The following is an 18,946-nucleotide window of genomic DNA, read 5'->3' on the forward strand; positions in this document are numbered from 1 at the left end:
GTGATAGATAATTATGCCTTAAAATATATAATGCAAACATGGCTAGAAATATACGGAGAAATGGACAGAAATCCATCAAGGCCCCAAATCTTCTTTTCATCATTTGATTTTCAGAAAACTCTGAAAGGCAAAACCTTTTCATAAGCCTAACACCAGCTAGGGAATGAAACTGGACTTGAACTGTTAGGAGGCTATTTATAGTCTTACCTCACTCAGTGTGGGTATTTGTGTATTTCACTGAAGAAACATCACTGGATTTGATTATGGGGTCCTGCCTCCCATCTGTCTGGAGGCTTTACATGAATGCCTTATATTACTTTTCTAAAAACTAGATCACTCTGAGTTTTGATTTATAGCCTGCTCCAGTAGATTTGTGTAAGTGCTTGTGGGCCTGTGCTAAAGATATCTTGAACATACTTCTCTCAGTCTTTGGCCTATGAAATAGGCAAAAAATAGAGTATACGACATAATCGTAACTATAATAGGTAAAATTATAATTAATAAACGCCTTTATGTGTGTGTTTATTACCTTACCAATTGAGAATGCACATTTTCTGGCTCTTATTGTAATAGTTTTATGTTTATATAAATCACACTGTATGATTCCAAAGCAATAAAATCAGAAATTTATAACCCAACCACGTGGTTTTAAAAAACACTCTTCTAAATTAGGTCAAAGCAGAAGTAAAAACTGAAATTACAGACATCCAAATTTATGGGATGTGGTCAAGGTTGAATTTAGAGACGTATTAAATGCTTTCATTATTAAGGAATAAAAAAGGAGAACAAATAAGAACGAGAAAAGGGACTCTGCCGCAGAGTTGGAGAATTCATACAGTTACAAAGAAGCTATGGAAGACCCACGACTGATAAATGGCTTCATGTTTACTGGGTGTCTGTGATGTGGCTACTACTGGCTAGAAAAATACAAGTGGCAAAATTACTGAATTAAGGAGGGGTTGAAAACCTGAAAAGACAAACACCCATAGGAGAAATTGAAAAGTTATTAAAGAATTGTCCTCCCAAAAGGCTGAATTCCCTCAAGCCCTCAAGTAATCAGTCATCCCTATACGATGTAGACCACTCTTACTGAAACACGGGATGAAGAGTTTCTCTATTCCCACCACAGAAAACTGCAGACATACCTAATTTGTAAACATAGATTCATAAATTCACAAAGTAAGATTTCAAATAAAATAATGCAAACACAGTCCGACAGAGTATTTTAAGGCATACAGCATAAACAGTCAGGTTTTATTCAAAGAAAGGGAGCCAGGCTCATTATTAGACAATCTACTAATAATTCCTCTCATTAATGGGCCAAAAGGAGGAACAATCCCTACTATCATTTGAATAATTTCCAAAGAGACATTTGATAAAATTCAATATTTATTTCTGATTTGAAAAGTAAAGGAAATTCTTAGTAAGTAAAGGCCAGCAGGATACTTCCTTGCCATGATGAAAATATCCATTTGAAACCAGCAACCACCTTTGTACTCAGTGACCGACCACTAAACACATTTCCACTAGAGTCAGGGACAGGGCAGAATGCCCTGCTGTTACTGCTACAAGTTCCTACAGAGGTGTAGTTTTGGTAAGGAGGAGACAAACTATAATTATTTTATCTGTGTATAAATCCTAGCGCATTCATGAAAAACTTACTAGGCTGTATTGTAGGAGAATTCAGAAGGTGGCTGGTTAGAAAGTAATTATATAACTTTCTTATATGCCAGCCAGAGCCACGTAGGAAATATAATATAAAATAAAGACATTCACAATAGCAACCCGAATTATAAAATCCCTAGTAATACATTAAACAATGTAGTGGGTAATTTTAAGCGTCCACTTGACCAGGTTAAGGGATCCCCAGATAACAGTAAAGCATTATTCCTGGGTGTGTCTGTGAAGGTGTTTCCAGAAGACATTGGCATTGGAATCAGTAGATTGTGTAAAGAAGATTGACCCTCGCCCAGTGTGATCCTTCTTTCTCTTGGAACTGGGACACACTTCTTTTCCTCTCTCTGACATCAGAGCTCCTGCTGCTAATACACGGACCTTCACACCCAAGATTTACATCTGCGCGCCCCTCTCACCCCCGCTGCCAGTGCCAGGTTCTCAGGGCTTTGGCCTTGGACTAAGAGTTACTTGGTAGCATAAAACAATAACAAAACATCATTCTCTAGTGGATCTGGAGACTGAAAGTTCAAAATCAAGGTGCCAATCACCTCTTTCTGAAGGTTCTCGGGGAGGATCCTTCCTGTCTTTTCCAACTTCTGGGGTCTCCTGGCATTCCTCGACTGTGGCCGCATCACTCCAGTCTCTGCCTCATCTTCACATGGCCTTCTCCTCTGTGTCTGTCTTTCATCTTCTTATAGGGACACCAGTTACTGGATTAGGGCCCACCTTACGCCAGCATGACCTCATCTCAATTTAACTAATTACATATGCAAAGGGCCTGTTTCCAAATAAGTTCCCATTCACAGGTACCAGAGATGAGAACGTCAACATATCTTTTTGGGGGACACAGTTCAACCTACAGCACCATCTAAGCAGATCCCTCATTTGCTTGCTTTTTCCACACCTGGTAGGTTTGCTTGTATTGTATTGCATGGACAGAGCGTAGGCTGTGTCTGAAGCTGCAGCATTCCTTTGGAGAGCCTTCAATGAAAGAAATGGTCTTGTAAGATCTCTGGAAGCCTGAGATTTTATGACTCCATGAAGAGGAATACTCAGGGCTTCAGAGAGCAATTTAAAGGAGAAATGGGCTCTATGTCCTTCACGTCATGGGGTAGGAACCTCAGGGAGGCTGACCGGGGCCAGATCTACTCTTGCTGAAGAATCCCACTCCCAAGAGGTCCAGAAGTTGGTGTGGCCATCATGTCAAGGTTCAGGCAATGCCTAGAGCACATGTTATCAATACCATGCTTGTGGAAGCACATGGCTTGAGATGCCGGAAGAACTGGTGCTGAGTTATCTGACCCCAGTAAGAACCACTTCAGGAGGTGACCAGTGGCCATTCTATCGAAGACCCATGAATGACCCATTAGGGACAGGTGTCAAGTTAAAATCCAAGGCGAGAAGATCAAAGATGCTTTCACAGGACATCTCATACCAACAGGACACCTGCACGATTAGAATAGATTGTTAGGTTCATCACTAGAACGTCATCATCACTATCATTAGGCTATCATAAGAATCCACGTGATTAGAATATATTATTAGAATTATCCACATGATTAGGATTTATCAAATGCTACCAATAATAAAATAATGTGATTGCTTTTCCAAACAAATGTCTTGTTTAACAAAACCAGTCTTTGCAGACATGCAAGGGGGATACACACCTATTCTGCAAGACAGCCATTGCCCAGGCTTGCCTAATACACCTGGTGATCCTGAATAGATGGTGATGGGTGCCTATTTTCCCAAAGAGAAGCTTCAAAAGGAGTTTGAGTAATGAGCAGCGAGCCTGAACACATGAACTTTCGGGGACATAGATGAAATTGTGAGACCTCTACTTATCTAGTCCAACTCACTGATCTAGTTGCACATACACACATTTACAATTACATATGACATGAAATGCTTTGATGCAGACATATCGCTTTTCCCATCTCACATATTATGACATGGTTTTATGGCAACACTTTGCAGAGTGCAGCTCCTCTCCTGTCTGGGCTAGCTGGCACCTGTCCACTCCTTCAAGGAGCCACTCCCATAAAGGTGGGGCAAGTGCTCCCTCATTTCTTTTATAGGTCTGTAGTGGAGACCCCACAGCCAAGTGGTCTTTAAAAGACGCGGGCTGGGCCTGGTGGCATGCAGCTGTCATCCCAGCTACTTGGGAGGCTGAGGTGGAAGAATCCCTTGAGCCCAAGAGTTTGAATCCAGCCTGGGCAACATAGTGAGACCCCATCTCTAAAAAAAAAGTACTTGGGCCCCACATACTGGACCTTTACAGTTATGAGGCCATGGTCCCAGGGAGAATTCTAAGGCTATGCTAGATGTCTTCACCTCTCAATGACACCTTGCATAGGCTCCAGAGACTGAGGTTCTCCAGAGTCAAAGGTGAGGTTCTCTCACCTTTCATTCTCCAGAGAGTGAGGTTGTTTCTGCTACTGCATCTCTTTCAGATAGGAATACATTCGACTGCTTGTAATAGAAAGTCCAAAATAAGTGTGTCTTATAGAGCATGGAAGTTTCTTTGTCTTTCTCATAAAAGAAGTCTGGAAGTGAGTAGTGTGAGGTTGTATGGGGGCTTCACAGGCACCAGGGACCTTGCTCCTTCTTCAATCTTTCAGCTCTACCATCCTAGTGTGCCATTTCCCTTCCCGAGGACACCTCATGGTCTAACCTGGCTGCTGGAGTTCAGCCATCACATCTGAGTTCGGGGCAGCAGAAAGAAGAAAGGAATATAGCTCCCATCTGAGTTAGCTCCCTTGAGAGAGTGTCCCTAGAACCCCACCCAGCACTTCTGCTTGTGGGTCCTTGGCCTGGACCTACCATGTGGCCACATCTGGCCAAAAGAGAGGCTGGGAAAATAAAATCCAGTAGCCTGAGATTTGATGACTCCATGACTGTAATCCCAGCTACTTGGGAGGCTGACGCAGGAGAATTGCTTGAACCTGTGAGGTGGAGGTTACAGTGAGCCAAGATCGCGCCATTGCACTCCAGCCTGGGTGACAGAGCGAGACACTGTCTCAAAAAAAAAAAAAAAAGGAGATACAGATACCAAATAAACATATGAAAAGATCCTCAACATCATATGTCATTAGGGAATTGAAAATTAAAACAGCAATGAGACACCATTAAATACCTATTAGAGTGGCCAAAATCGAAAACACCAAATGCTGACAAGGATGTGGAGCAACAGGAACTCTCATCACTGCTGCTGGGAATATAAAATGGTGCAGCCACTTTGGAAACCAGTTTGGTGGTTTCTTATGAAACTAAATGCGCTATTTTCATGTGATCCAGCAATCATGCTCTTTGGTATTTACCCAAAGGAGTTGACGACTTATGTCTACACAGAAACCTGCACACAGATGTTTACAGTCGCTTCTGCACGATTGTGAGCACTCGGAAGCAACCCAGATATCTTTCAGGAGGTGAAGAGACAAACAAACTGGTTGGCACAGTGGCTCACGCCTGTAATCCCAGCACTTTGGGAGGCCAAGGCGGGCAGATCACCTGAGGTCGGGAGTTCGAGACCAGCCTGATCAACATGGTGAAACCCCGTCTCTACTAAAAATACAAAAATTAGCCTGGCGTGGTGGCGGGTGCCTGTAATCCTAGCTACTCAGGAGGCTGAGGCAGGAGAATCACTTGAACCTGGGAGGTGGAGGTTGCAGTGAGCTGAGATTGTGCCATTGCACTCCAGCCTGGGTAATAAGAGTGAAACTTAGTCTCAAAAAAAAAAAAAAAAAAAAAAAAAAAACAAGCAATGAGCTGTCAGGCCATGAAAGATGCGGTAGAATTGTAAATGTATCTTACCAGGTGAAAGAAGACAATCTGAAAAGGCTACATACTGTGTGATTCCAACTCTAACTCCAGGAAAGCCAAAACTATAGAGACAGTAAGATGATGGGTGGTGGCCGGGGGCTCAGGGAAGGAAGGGATGAATAGGTGGAGCACAGGGGACTTAGTGAACACAAATTCTTATTTCCAATCTGTGCTTGGTTGAACCAGTGGATGAAGAACCTATGGATACAGAGGGCTGACTGTATTGCATATGACACAGTAAAGATGGATACACGTCATCGTACCATTGTCAAAATTCACAGAGCAGGCTGGGCACAGCGGTTTACGCCTGTAATCCTGGCACTTTGGGAGGCCGAGGCGGGCGGATCACCTGAGGTCAGGAGTTTGAGACCAGCGTAACCAACATGGTGAAACCCCATCTCTACTAAAAATACAAAAATTAGCTGGGCATGGTGGCAGATGCCTGTCATCCCAGCTACTCAGGAGGCTGAGGCAGGAGAATGGCCTGAACCCGGGATGCAGAGGTTGCAGTGAGCCAAGATTGCGCCACTGCACTCCAGTCTGGGGAGACAGAGCAAGACTCCGTCTCAAAAAAAAAAAAAAAAAAAGTAAAACAAACAAACCCACAGTATGCATTACCCCAAGAGTGAACCCTGTTGTAAACTGTGGACTCTAACAAATAATAATGTACCGCCGTTGGTGCATCACTTGTAGCAAATGTACCAAATCAGTGCAAGATGTTAGTGATAGGGGAAGCTGGAGGCGGGATGAGAGAGGAGATGGGAATTCTCTGTACTTTCTGCTCAATTTTTCTGTAAACCTAAAACTGCTCAAAAATGAAGTCTGTTAAACATGAAACAAAATATTGAGAGGGAGACCTACAACAGGAGCAATTTGGTAAGGACTCCATTATAAAGGGGGTCTGTCTTTTCTGAGGGTAGATTCTGGGACATTGAGGCTGCCTTATACAGGACGTACATCCTGGGGGGACTCTTCAGAGGTGGCCGCTGCTTTGAGGGCAGATCAGCAGGAGGTACGCAGCTCTGTGCAGAGGAGGTTATGGGGCTGGGTGGGGGAGCCACTTTTGATGTGTGGTAATAAAGTCACCGGAAGAATTTCCTAGCATGGTTAAGCATCCCTCGAGCAGTGCCCAAATTGCTCTGAGCCAGGCTTGGCATCGGGATCTCTAATCGGACTTCTTTGCAGAGTGAGCTCTCGTGTGTGGACCTAGGCCAGTCTCATCACTGTCCCCTGAGCCCCACACTCAGTGGCCCCCTTCTTCTAAGATTCTGCTACTGTCCCACCAGCAGGTAGGAAAGAACTTGGGTTTGTTTTGCAAGCAACGAATGGATTTAGGCTGTTCTGCACTCAGTCTCTCTCCAGTTCCTCTTGGGGCCAATGGTAAATATCCGGAGATGGCCAGGCCAGTCGGGCAGCCCTATCGTGACTAAGGTCAGAGTCAGGGCACCTTGGCCGGCCAGGTTCTGCCCAAAGACCCCAGGTCAGGTGTGCATCTTGAAAGGTTCACAAGTAGGGCTGGGTCCTCTGCTCTGGAGCTCACAGACGTGCAATCTGCCCTGCTCCAGCCTGAAAAGGGGAAGGAATGTGCTTGGGGCCCCACGCCTCCCCTGCAACCAGCCTGGCGCTGATAAGAAGCAGAGAGGAGCTGGAAGGGTCCCTGGAGGAAACAGGTTGGAAGTGTGGGGTGACTGGCCCATTGTCACACATCCAGGAGAGCCTGTCCTGGGCAGACCACCAGGGCAGCCCCACAGCTGGCCAGACACGGCCCATTCAGCCAAAGTGATTCCGTGGGCTCACGCAAGTGACTTTTCTACCTCCAGAATATCAGAAAACCAGGCGGACAGAGACACTAAAGCCCACAAGAGTCACTATCTCCTGCCGCTTAACGCCTTGGGCGTTTTAAATTCCTTCCGCCTCCACCACCACCGCTTCTCCTGGGCCTAGGAACCCTCTAGGCGGTGTGGGTCCTGTCCCACATACCTCAGACCTTTGGGCAGCCGTCCCGGAAGAGGGACAGGCTGGAGGAAGGTCTCAAAGCTCAGTCCGTGTGGGGAGAGAGACATAGGGACAGGGAGAGAGTAGAGAGAGACAGAACGAGGGAGATGGAGACAGACAGAAAGGGGGAGACAGAGAGAGACAGAGGGAGACAGAGACAAGAGCAAAGAGACACAAGAGGGAGACACACAGACACACAGAGAGAGGGAGACAGAGGGGCAGAGAGAGACAGAGAGGGGAAGATGGAGACAGACAGGGAGAGACAGAAAGAAACAGAGAAGGGCAAAGAGACACAAGAGAGAGACACACAGAGAGAGACACGGGGACATGGGGAGACAGAGACAGAGGGGGAGACAGCAAGAGACACACAGGGAGACAGAGAGAGACAGAGATGGGGAGACAGCAAGAGACACATTGAGATAGCAGTAGAGAGAGACAGAGAGGGAGAAACAGAGTGATTGAAAGAGAGCATCAACTCTTCAGGACTTGAGGAAAGAAACTACGGAAACCCAGTCCCCACCAGGCTGTAGGTCTTGACAGGAAGCCCCCAGTGTCCCAGCTGCATCCACCACCTCACACCGCTGAGGGAAATAAACACCTCCAAGTCTGTGCCAACTTCAAGTGGCTTTGGTCTGACCAAGGTCCAGGGGGGACACACAGAGCAATGAGCGTCTCTCCCTGTAGAAACAGCCTGGACCCGCAGCTTGGTGGGAAGAGGCAGGGCCCCCAGGCTGGTGAAGGAGGCCCTGAGTTCTCACCCTCGCTCTGCGACCCTGGCCTCCCTCTGACCTCCCTGGGCCTCAGTGGCCTTGGTGATGAGACATGAGTCTGTTGGCTTGGGGGACAAGGTGGGTGCAGATGGGAGCAAAAGTAGGTGATGGGGTAGTGGAGTCAGGAAGCCGTAGGCTCAGGGCAGGTGAAGGGAGAGTCGCAGGGAGCCGGGGACACCTGGGGGCCGGACCCTGAGTAGATGGCGCGAGGGAGGGTGGGGGCAAGACCTCCTTCCAGCCACGTGCTTCTCAGCTTCTGAACGCACTGCACTTCTGCCGCCTCAGTGCCAGGGCAGACTTGATGAGGCTTGGGGTGATGGGGAGGAGCCAGACGCCCAGGCCTCAGCCATGGGTGCAGCCAGGAGTAGGGCCCTGAGAACAGAGCTGGGCTGGAGCATGGCTCGTTGACTCTGTGGACCTGCCATCTCCCTGTCTCTGGGTTTGGCTGGGGAATTCACCCTGGAGTGACTCAGCCAGGAAGCTCCCAGACTCACATTAACAGAGGGAGGCACACACGGTTGAAATTTCAGTCAAAACCACCGAAAGCTCTCCACTGGGTTTTTCTAGACCTTGTAGTTGAATTTCCATGACAGCTTTACTCTTTCCAAGAGCGGCAGGGCCACGGGCTTTGTTCTTGGCACCTGCATTCTCCCCAGGGTGCTCTGAAAACTTCTTATCAGTCACCCTTCCAGGGGAGGTGGTGGCTTCTGTCTCAGTGAACTCAGCTACCAAGTGACCCCTGATCCAGGCAGGTGGTGCTGCCCTCCAAAGCCAACGAGAAATGCATGGATTGTTTTTTCCCTTCCTCCCAAGTGCAGATACCAGCCCGGTTAGGACCCAGGACTGCTGCCTGGCCCTAGTACCGAAGAGCTGGCTTATCAGCTGGCAAACACAGAGTATTTGAAGGAGAAAAGACTATGAATTGCTGTTGGATGCCAGAATCTTTGCATGCAAGAGCTTGGCAGCCTAAAACAGTAAAAACCTATTGCATTCCTTCCAAAGTCCTCTTCATTAGATACTGCAGAGAACAGTTTTAATGTGTAGCTACCCTCTTCTGCATTCTTCAGAATGCAGTCTTAATTAACAAGTCTTAATTAACAAGATGGTAGCACCATAAGCATCTCAGGGGTGGGCCCAGCTTAAGACTGGAAGACTTAGAGTACAGCAACATAGAGTACAAGTTGTGTTCCGATGGTTGGAGTTCTCCCAGGACCCTCAGAGTCACCCAGTGAAAGCCACGTGGATAATGAGTGTCCAATTCCACAGGAAAAATGAGGCTGGTGAGCAGATCATAACCAATGTGGTCAAGTCTTTCCCTGCTTTTCACGGGCCTTGAGCTAAAACTCAAACACAGAAGGCCTTTCCTGACGCCGTTTTTAGCCTCACCCTTGGACCCCTGCCTTCAACCTGAACTCCACCCAGTTGTGGGCACCTAACTGAGCAAGACCTCTTCTGCTGCCTCACCTTGGGTGCCAATTTCTCCCCGTTGGATTTCATGGCTCCTCTTCATCACTGGACTGAGTCCTACCTTCCTAGGGTCTCCTCAACTGACACCTCCTCCAGGAAGCCCTCTAATATCCATGGCAGGTGTGGTCCAGGCCTGCTTCAGTGTGGCCACGGCATTCCAGTGTGTCTTCCCAATATCTTTTCCCTCCCTGACTTGAGATTGTCTTCACTTCTGTGCTTGCACACAGGACCGGATTTCACTGCAGCATGAGCGGGCACCTTGGGCATGGTTGACCTTTTCTAAACCGTTTGTGAGACAGGTCGTGAGGTCAGAGCTACTCGGAGGCTGCTGGCAGGGTGGTCCCACCTTTTCCTGAGCCCCCCACCCTGGACACCTGCATGCACACGCACGTGTGCTGTGTACATTTGGGACGACCAGGCAGCAAGGCATGCATTAGGGGAAGAGACAGCAGTGTGTGTGGGGGCCCCGAGGTGGGGACAAGCTCGTTGTCTTGGGGGTCTCGGCCCAGGCAGCTGGAGGTTGGAGAGCTGGCAGGAGCGAGCTGATGTTGCTGCTGGGTTCATGGGGACCCGAGTTTGTGTGAGGCTGTAACAAACACTATTGGTGCCTGCCCAGATCCCTTTTATGAGTGAAGGCATCCACCTCCTAGTTACTGAGGGTCTTGGCTGTCCATGGCACCTGGTTGGGTGCTGTTGGGACACCCCTGTCCTGCTGCCCAGGAAGTTATCTAAACCCCCACCTCAAGGGGCAGCCCACACCAGTGACTGCTGGAGGTGGATCAAAGGCTGGCCTAGCCTTGGCACCAGCGGTGCAGTGGGACTTATGCCCCAGAGCTGCCCTGAACACCAGGCTAGGGGCAGCCTTTCACTGAGGCCAGAGCCAGGCTCAGTTCCTCTTCTTGCCTCACCCTGCTCATCCCTCCCGGCAGGCTTCCCCAGGAGCCCACACTCCACAGCTCTGCTTTGGGCTTGGTGTCCAGAGAGCCTGGCCTCACCCGGGCCATGTGTGCCTTGTGCCAGGTCTGATGTCCCCCCTTGCCTATGGCTGCCCCTTGGGTAGACAGGAGAGCCCAGAAGATGCGACTCACTGTGCACTTCCAGCCCTCTCCTCCCCATCCATCCACCTGGACAGGACGTCCAAGTGTGACAGCTCTTCCGAGAAGCAGCCAGATTGTGGTATTTCAAAAGGAGTGGTTTCAAAAATTAAAAGCAACCTGAATGTCCATCATCAAGTGAATGGATAAACATAGTGCTGTCCATCCACATAGAGGAATGTGGCTCAGCAATCGAGGGGAACAAACTAAGGCCGCGTGCCACAGCCGGATGGATAGAAAACATTTGCACAAGAAAGAAAAGCCCACCACAAGAGAACACACGTTGCACAATTCCATTGAGATGGAGTGTCCAGAAAAGGTCAATCTATAGGGGCAAAAAGGAGCTCAGTGGTTGGCTGGGCAGGGATGGGAGGTGCAGTGGGTGCAGTGGGAATTACCAGTGAGGAGCAGGAGGAACCTTCTTGGGGTGACGAATGGTTCTGCAGCTGTATGTTGATGATCACACTGCTTGGTAAATTTACAAAGACATCATTCACTAGCACACTCAAAACCAGTGAATTATATGATATATAACACAGACCCCAATCAAGTTATTTCCACTCCCATAATGGTTTTTATTCCTGGATGAAGGATTTTCTGGATGTGAGTCTTTGGACAAGACCGCCAACATCCCTCTATTTTTATTTTCTTCGGTAAGAGGCAGGTAAAGTCCTCGGCATCCAATATCTGGTTTGCAAAAGCGTTGTGAAGTTTTGGAAGTTGATCACACAACATGAAAGGCCCTCATTATTTGTTGCTTCTTTGGCTCAGACCCACAGCCAAAACTCTCAACACAAGGAAGAAGTTGTACTCACCATCCGTGAGGGCAGGTCTTTTGGGAACATGGTTTGTTTAAAGATGATCATCCTCAAAAAATCGCTAGACCTTTTTTCTTAGAGCAGAGTTCCTCAGACCTCTTGGATCAACATCATATGAAAAGCTGGTTAAAAATGCAAATTCATGGCCCCTGCTCAGACTCGGTGAATCAGAACTGCTGGGGCAGCACAGGGACTTGCATTTTCACTGCTCCCTGAAGGTCCTTAGGTTCAGTAGAGGAATGAGATTCCCGGGCTGCAGAAACCTTTGGCCCAACTTTGCAAAATAAGCCTGGCTGTGGCTGTTTGAGGCTGACTACAGAATGATCCTTCAGCTTGCTAAGTCACATTGAAAACACACATTTGCTATCCAAGGAGCACATTTTGCGCTGAGGATCAGGAGGGGTTTGGGAAACCCAGCCATCTAAATTGCAGCCCCATGAACCTGTGGACCCCGATGACCAAACCCAGGAATCCCAAGAGCATTGCTTTTGTGAGTAATTTGCACCTTCACTGGGCTCTCAGGTGAGCTGGTTTAAAGGTTGCAAATTCTCCTGGTCCACCAGTCACGGGGCCTGGAGATGTGAGAGTAGATACTCTGTTGGATTTTAACCAATTCTTTGGCTTCGAGGCCACTGAACTCCGAGCCAGTGGACTGATTCTCGCAGGGAACTGGGGTCTAGTCATCGTGATATTGCCACAGAAACTCCTACTTCCCACAGGCACGTGTGAAATGGGATCATGGAGAGCCCAGTGAAGGAAATGGAAAACGCACAGCCACTGGGGGTGCCCCTTGGGCATTAGCAGTAACTGGAAAAAAGGCTGAAAAGGTGTTTTTTTGAGTCGACGGTTGGTGGGAAGTGAGCATGGGATCTCCCCCAGGAATGAGAGAATGCACACAGGTGGGTTTCCTGAGGTGCAGATGCCCCCGAATTAAAGAGAAGCAGCACTTTAAACTATGAGCGGGCAGGACCACATGCTTTTCTCCAGCCTTTCAGCTCTGGAATCCTGGGCAACTGTCCTCAGAGTCTGGCAAAAGGAGATGAGGTGGGTAAGGAGAGTCAGAATTCTCTGGCTATCTCTCTGCTGATAGGTTGACCAGGATCCTACCCCAGACCTCCCCTCTGAGAGCAGGAGATAGATGGATAGATGACCACGGTCCTGCTGAGACCTGGCCCTGACCCTCCGTCCTGTCCTGCAGCATCCCGTAACCCATAGCAGGAACGTAAGATGTGACTTCCTGGCAGCCCCTGCTCCCTCACATCTCTCCAAAAGGCAGGAGGCAAGCCCAGAGCCCAGGGCTCCCAAGAAGGGCTGGAAAAGACTCTCTGGGACATTGGAGCAGGTTGTCACAGCAAGGGCATTACGGAGGGGCCGTGTCTTCCAGCCTGCCTCCACTGGGGGCCCTGAGCCCTACCCAAGGGGAGGAGTAGACCAGTAGGCCATGGATTCAGCAATCCTGGTGCATGTGCAGAAGCTGCCGTCAGCTGGGTCGGAGGAGGGTGTGGGTGAAGCGGATTTGGAGGGGAGGACCGGGAGGCCTGTCCATGGATCATACAGGGGAAGACGCTGACTGGCCTGTGGGAAGGGAGGGCTAGGAGAGCGGTGCGAGGTGAGAGCTGTTGGTCTGTGGATGATGTTCAAAGCCATTTCCACATCAGCGTGTCCTCAGGTTTCCAAGACAGTGCCCATAACCCGTCCCTGCCCAGGCAAGAAGAAGGGGACAGAGACAGGGGTTACAGGCTAAGCCAGAGGCACCTTCCTTTTTCAAAGGGAGCCCCTGGGAGGCTTCCTTTTCCTGGGAGCCCCACCGACGGGTGGCTACTTCCTTGACTTTGGCCAGAACTGGCTCCCAAGGCCACAGGAGCGTGGGGAAGGCACACATTTGCGCCAACAGGGAGCCCTGTGTGTGGTGCTCAGGGCCTTATTGAAAACTAACAGCAAAAACAAACGCTGACCCTAGGACCACAGAAGCTGGGATCATGAAGTCTCAGAAGGGGGTTTTTCAGCGTGCGTGCTCCTGGCATTTGGGGGTGATGATTCTTGGTAGGGGGGACAGTCCAGTGCCGGGTGGGGCCGGCACTCTGCAGCCTCCTGGCTTCCCCACCGCTGGATGCCAGTGTCCACCTAACCACAAGATTAGGACAACCAAAAACATCTCCAGATACAGCTGAGGATCCCCTGGAGGGCAAAACCACCCCCCAGTTAGAACCATTGCTTTGAAGAATCAGAAGGAATGGTTTATTAAGTTTTATGTGACTACCATAATTTATGAGGTGTTTTTCCATGCATCCGTCTTTGTTTTGTCCTCTCTGCAGAGGGGAGAAGTGGGCACAGCCACACCATGGAGCATGAAGAATATCCCAGAAATATTTTTCAAAATAAAGCAATTATACACACACACATACGCACACACACAGGTTTCCATACGCAGTGCACACACACATACGGGTTTCCACATGGAGTGCACACACACACACACACACACAGATTTCCATACCCAGTGCACACACACACAGGTTTACATATGAAGTGCACACACACACACAGGTTTCCATATGCAGTGCACACACACACACACAGGTTTCCATACGCAGTGCACACACACACAGGTTTCCATATGAAGTGCACACACACATACGGGTTTCCACATGGAGTGCACACACACATACACGTTTCCATACCCAGTACACACACAGGTTTCCATACACAGTGCACACACACACAGGTTTCCATATGAAGTGCACACACACACAGGTTTCCACACGCAGTGCACACACACACACACAGGTTTCCACATGCAGTGCACACACACAGGTTTCCATGTGGAGTGCACACACACAGAGGTTTCCACACGCAGTGCACACACACCCAGGTTTCCACATGCAGTGCACACACAGGTTTCCATACACAGTGCACACGCACACACAGGTTTCTACACGTAGTGCACACACACCCAGGTTTCCACATGGAGTGTGCACACACACACACACAGGTTTCCATACACAGTGCACACACACCCAGGTTTCCACATGGAGTGCACACACACACACAGGTTTCCATACACAGTGCACACACACACACCAGTCTCTAGTGTACTGATGAAATCCCCTTTTCTCGTGTCTGAGTTCTTTGTTTGCTCTTAGCCAATGTGAGTTGCTCTGCAGACACCTTTGAGGTCGGGCATTAGCAGGCCCCGCTGGAAACAGTTTCAGTCGAGGGGCTTGACCCCGCTGTCCTCACTGAGTTCATCTGTCTGAACAAGTGGGACTTGTTCCCCGAACTGAGGCCTGTCTTTGTGTGGAGTATTTTGCGACGTGACCAGGTGTAGCCCATGATGGGCGAGCAAGGGTGGTTATGTGATGGGCGAGGTCTGCCAGGGGACATGCCAGCCACCTTGAGGGCTGGGGTTGTGATTGGAGGGCATGGAGGGGCCCTCAAGGAAGGACTGAGGAAATACCAGCTGCATGACCCGCAGGTTGCAGGGACAGGTGGACATTCCTGACATTTCCAAGAGCTGCACAAACCCTTGGGCAGCCTGGGGCCATGGATGGGTGTGCTCCAGCTGGAAGCAGCTCAGGCTGGGACCACAACACCGGGTCTGGGGTCTCCAGTCTCCAGGGTGCAAGTCCAACCCTAAGGGCCAGGTGTGTGGCCACTGTCCTTTCTACTCTTAAGAACTTTCGCCAGTCAAAATATTTGATTCTTCAAATTTTATGCATACAGGCATTGGATAAAGTTCTAACAGTTCAAACATTTGGCTGGGCGTGATGGCTCACACCTGTAATCCCAGCACTTTGGGAGGCCAAGATGGGCAGATCACTTGAGGTCAGGAGTTCGAGACCAGTCTGACCAACATGGTGAAACCCTGTGTCTACTAAAACAATACAAAATTATCTGGGCGTGGTGGTGCATGCCTGTAATCCAAGCTAGTTGGGAGGCTGAGGCAGGAGAATCACTTGAACCTGGGAGGCGGAGGTTGCAGTGAGCCACCATTTCACTCCAACCTGGGCAACAAGAGCAAAACTCCATCTCAAAATAAACAAAAACAAAAACCTTCAAACGTTTTACAAAGTCAATCAACACAAAATTACTACCCAAGTAGTCCTTGTTTGTCTCAAAAGATCAGAAAACAAAGTGAGCAGAAGGACAACCAACTGGAATCACAGCACACAGAGGTGGGCTGCCTTCACCTGGGGGCTTGGCATCCAGGTTCTTTGCAGAAAGATATGTATTTCCTTCAAACAGTGAGATAAATCAATATGCATTTTTTTTGTAAGATGTATTATTTTTAAAAAGTTAATCGTCTTTATTTTAGAATATTTTCATTTCTTAAAATTTTATTTTTAATTGACAAATAATCATTGCAGACATTTATGGGATACAATGTGATGTTTTGATATGTTTACAGGGTAGAATGATTAAATCAGGCTAATTGACAAATTCATAACCTCATATACTTACGACCTTTTTGTGATGAAAACATTTAAAACCAACTCTTTTGGTAGTTTTGGAATATCCAGTGCATGATTAGTTATTATAGTCCCCGTTCTATGTAATCCATTGCTAAAGCTTCCTCCTGCCTGATGAAAACTGTATGGCCTTTGGTCAATACCTTTCCTTGCCTCATCTATGCCCCATCAGCCCCCAGCCTCTGGTACTCACCATTCTACCCTCTGCTTCTATGAATTCAACATTGTTCTTTCCCCCAAGATAGAGTCTTGCTCTGTCGCCCAGGCTGAAGTGCAGTGGAGTGATCTCAGCTCACTGCAACCTCCGCTTCCTGGGTTCAAGCGATTCTCCTGCCTCAGCCTCCCAAGTAGCTGGGATTACAGGTGCCCACCACCACATCCAGCTAATTTTTGTATTTTTAGTAGAGACAGGGTTTCACAATGTTGGCCAGGCTGGTCTCAAACTCCTGACCTCATGATCCTCCCGCCTCAGCCTTCCAAAGTGCTGGGATTACAGGCGTGAGCCACTGCTCCCGGCCGAATTCAACTTTTTTAGATTCCACATATAAGGTCATGTTGTATTTGTACTTGTCTTTGTGTGCCTGGCTTATTTTACTCAGCATAACGTCCTCCTGGTTCATCCATGTTGTCACAAATGTCAGGATTTCCTTCTTTTTAAAGGATGCATAGTCTTCGTGGCGTATATGTATCACAGCGTCTTTATCTATTCATCTGATGATGAACATCCAGGTTGCTGCTATATCTTAGCTGTTGTGAATAATGCTGCAATGAATGTGGCAGTGCAAACACCTCTCCAACATACGGATTTCAATTCCCATGGGTATCTACCCAGAAGTGGGATTGTGGATCACATGCTTGTTCTGTTTTCAGTTGTTTGAGGAACCGCCATACGGCTTTCCAAAATGGCTGTGCTCATTTACATTAGCACCGTGCATAAGGCTTCCCTTTTCTTCACCTCCTCACCAGCACTTGTTATCTGTCGTCTTTCTGATAATCGCCGTTCTAACAGGTGTAGGGTGGTATCTCATTGTGATTTTAATGTGTGTTTCCCTGGTTGTTAGTAATGATGAGCATTTTTTCCATGTATCTGTTGGTCATTTGTGTGTCATTTTTTTTTTAGAAGTGTCTGTCTAGGTCCTTTATTTATTTATTTATTTATTTATTTTTGCTTTAGTTGCTTGTGTTTTGGGGGTCTAGAACATTTTTAGATTCACAAAAAAACTAAACAGAGAGTACAGAATGCTCCTATATAACTCCCTCTGAAGCACACAGTTCCCCCATTATTAACATCATGCATTGTTGTGGTACATTTGTTTCAATTAGTGAACCAGTACTGATAGATTATTATTAACTAAAGTCTGTAGTTCACATTAAGTTTTATTCTTGGTGCTGTGCATTCTATGGGTTCGGAGCATAATGTGCTGTGTCCACCTTTACAGTATCACACAGAATTGGTTCACTGCCCTAAAAATCCCCCGTGCTCTGTCCACCTCATCATCCCTTCTAACCCCCAGACTCTGGCAGCCAGTGATCTAGTAATTCTCTGTGGTTTTTCATTTTCCCAAAAGTCAGATAATTGGAATCATACATTTACTTAATAATATACAATGGGCTGGGCATAGTGGCTCATGCCTATAATCCCAGCACTTTGGGAGGCTGAGGCGGATGGATCTCCTGAGGTCAGGAGTTCAAGACCAGCCTGACCAACATGGTGAAACTCCATCTCTACTAAAAATAAAAATAAAAAAATAAAAAAGGCATGGTGACCCCATTCCTACTTGGGAGGCTGAGGCAGGAGAATCATTTGAACCTGGCAGGTGGAGGTTGCAGTGAGCTGAGATTGCATCATTGCACTCCGGCCTGGGTAACAAGAATGAAACTCTGTGTCAACAAAATATATATATATATATATATATATATATATATATATATATATACACAATGAACATCTCTGCATGTCAGACAAATCCATCTACTTGATCACTTTAAATGGATTCATAGTTTTCCCTGGAATAGATATATCCCAACGTATTTAACCAATGTATTGGAGCTTTTTCTCCTTTTTTCTACTTTAAATAATCCCGCCATGATGATCTCGTACATTCATCTTTGCGCGTCATCTGCTCATTTCCTTAGGATAAATTCCTAGAGGGGGAAGTTATAAATCAAAGGGCAGACCTGCACTTTTGGTAGATTTCGGGTAGAGACAGTCAAGAGCCTACCAGGGCAGGTGGACCACATGCTCCTACATGAGTCTGTACCTGCTCCAACATGAGTCTATGCTGTATGAGTGCACATTTGAGTCCTGGGGGGCTATGAGTGTCCTGGGGCTGTCCTAACAGATGACCACAAACCTGCGGGCTTAAAGCTGCAGGAATCTCTTCTCTCACAGTTCTGCTGTCTAGAAACCTGAAATTAAGGTGTCTGCAGGGAAGGTTCCTTCTGGAGGCTTCAGAAAGGAATCTCCTCCAGGCCTCTCTCCCAACTTCTTGTGGCTGCCGACAATTCCTGGCATTCTGTGGCTTGTGGACGCATGACTCTCACCTCTGCCTCCTCTTCCCATGGCCTCCCCCTTGTTTCTCCTCTACCTAGGACACTTGTCAGGGGATTTAGGGCCCACCCTGTTAAGCCTGGATGATCTCAACTCTTAAGAGCCTTCACGTCACTGCAAAGGTCCTTTTTCCAAATAAGGTCACATTGCAGGGACCAGGGGTCAGGACGTGGACATAGCTTTTAGGGGCCACAGTGCAACTTATGATGGGCACTACCTCCTTTTAACAGAGAAGGAAGCACCGGCTTAGACAGGATAAGGGACTTCTCAGGCTGCACTCCCC

The sequence above is a fragment of the Rhinopithecus roxellana genome, chromosome 15, assembly GCF_007565055.1.
Source record: "Rhinopithecus roxellana isolate Shanxi Qingling chromosome 15, ASM756505v1, whole genome shotgun sequence".
In the NCBI taxonomy this organism is placed as follows: domain Eukaryota; kingdom Metazoa; phylum Chordata; class Mammalia; order Primates; family Cercopithecidae; genus Rhinopithecus; species Rhinopithecus roxellana.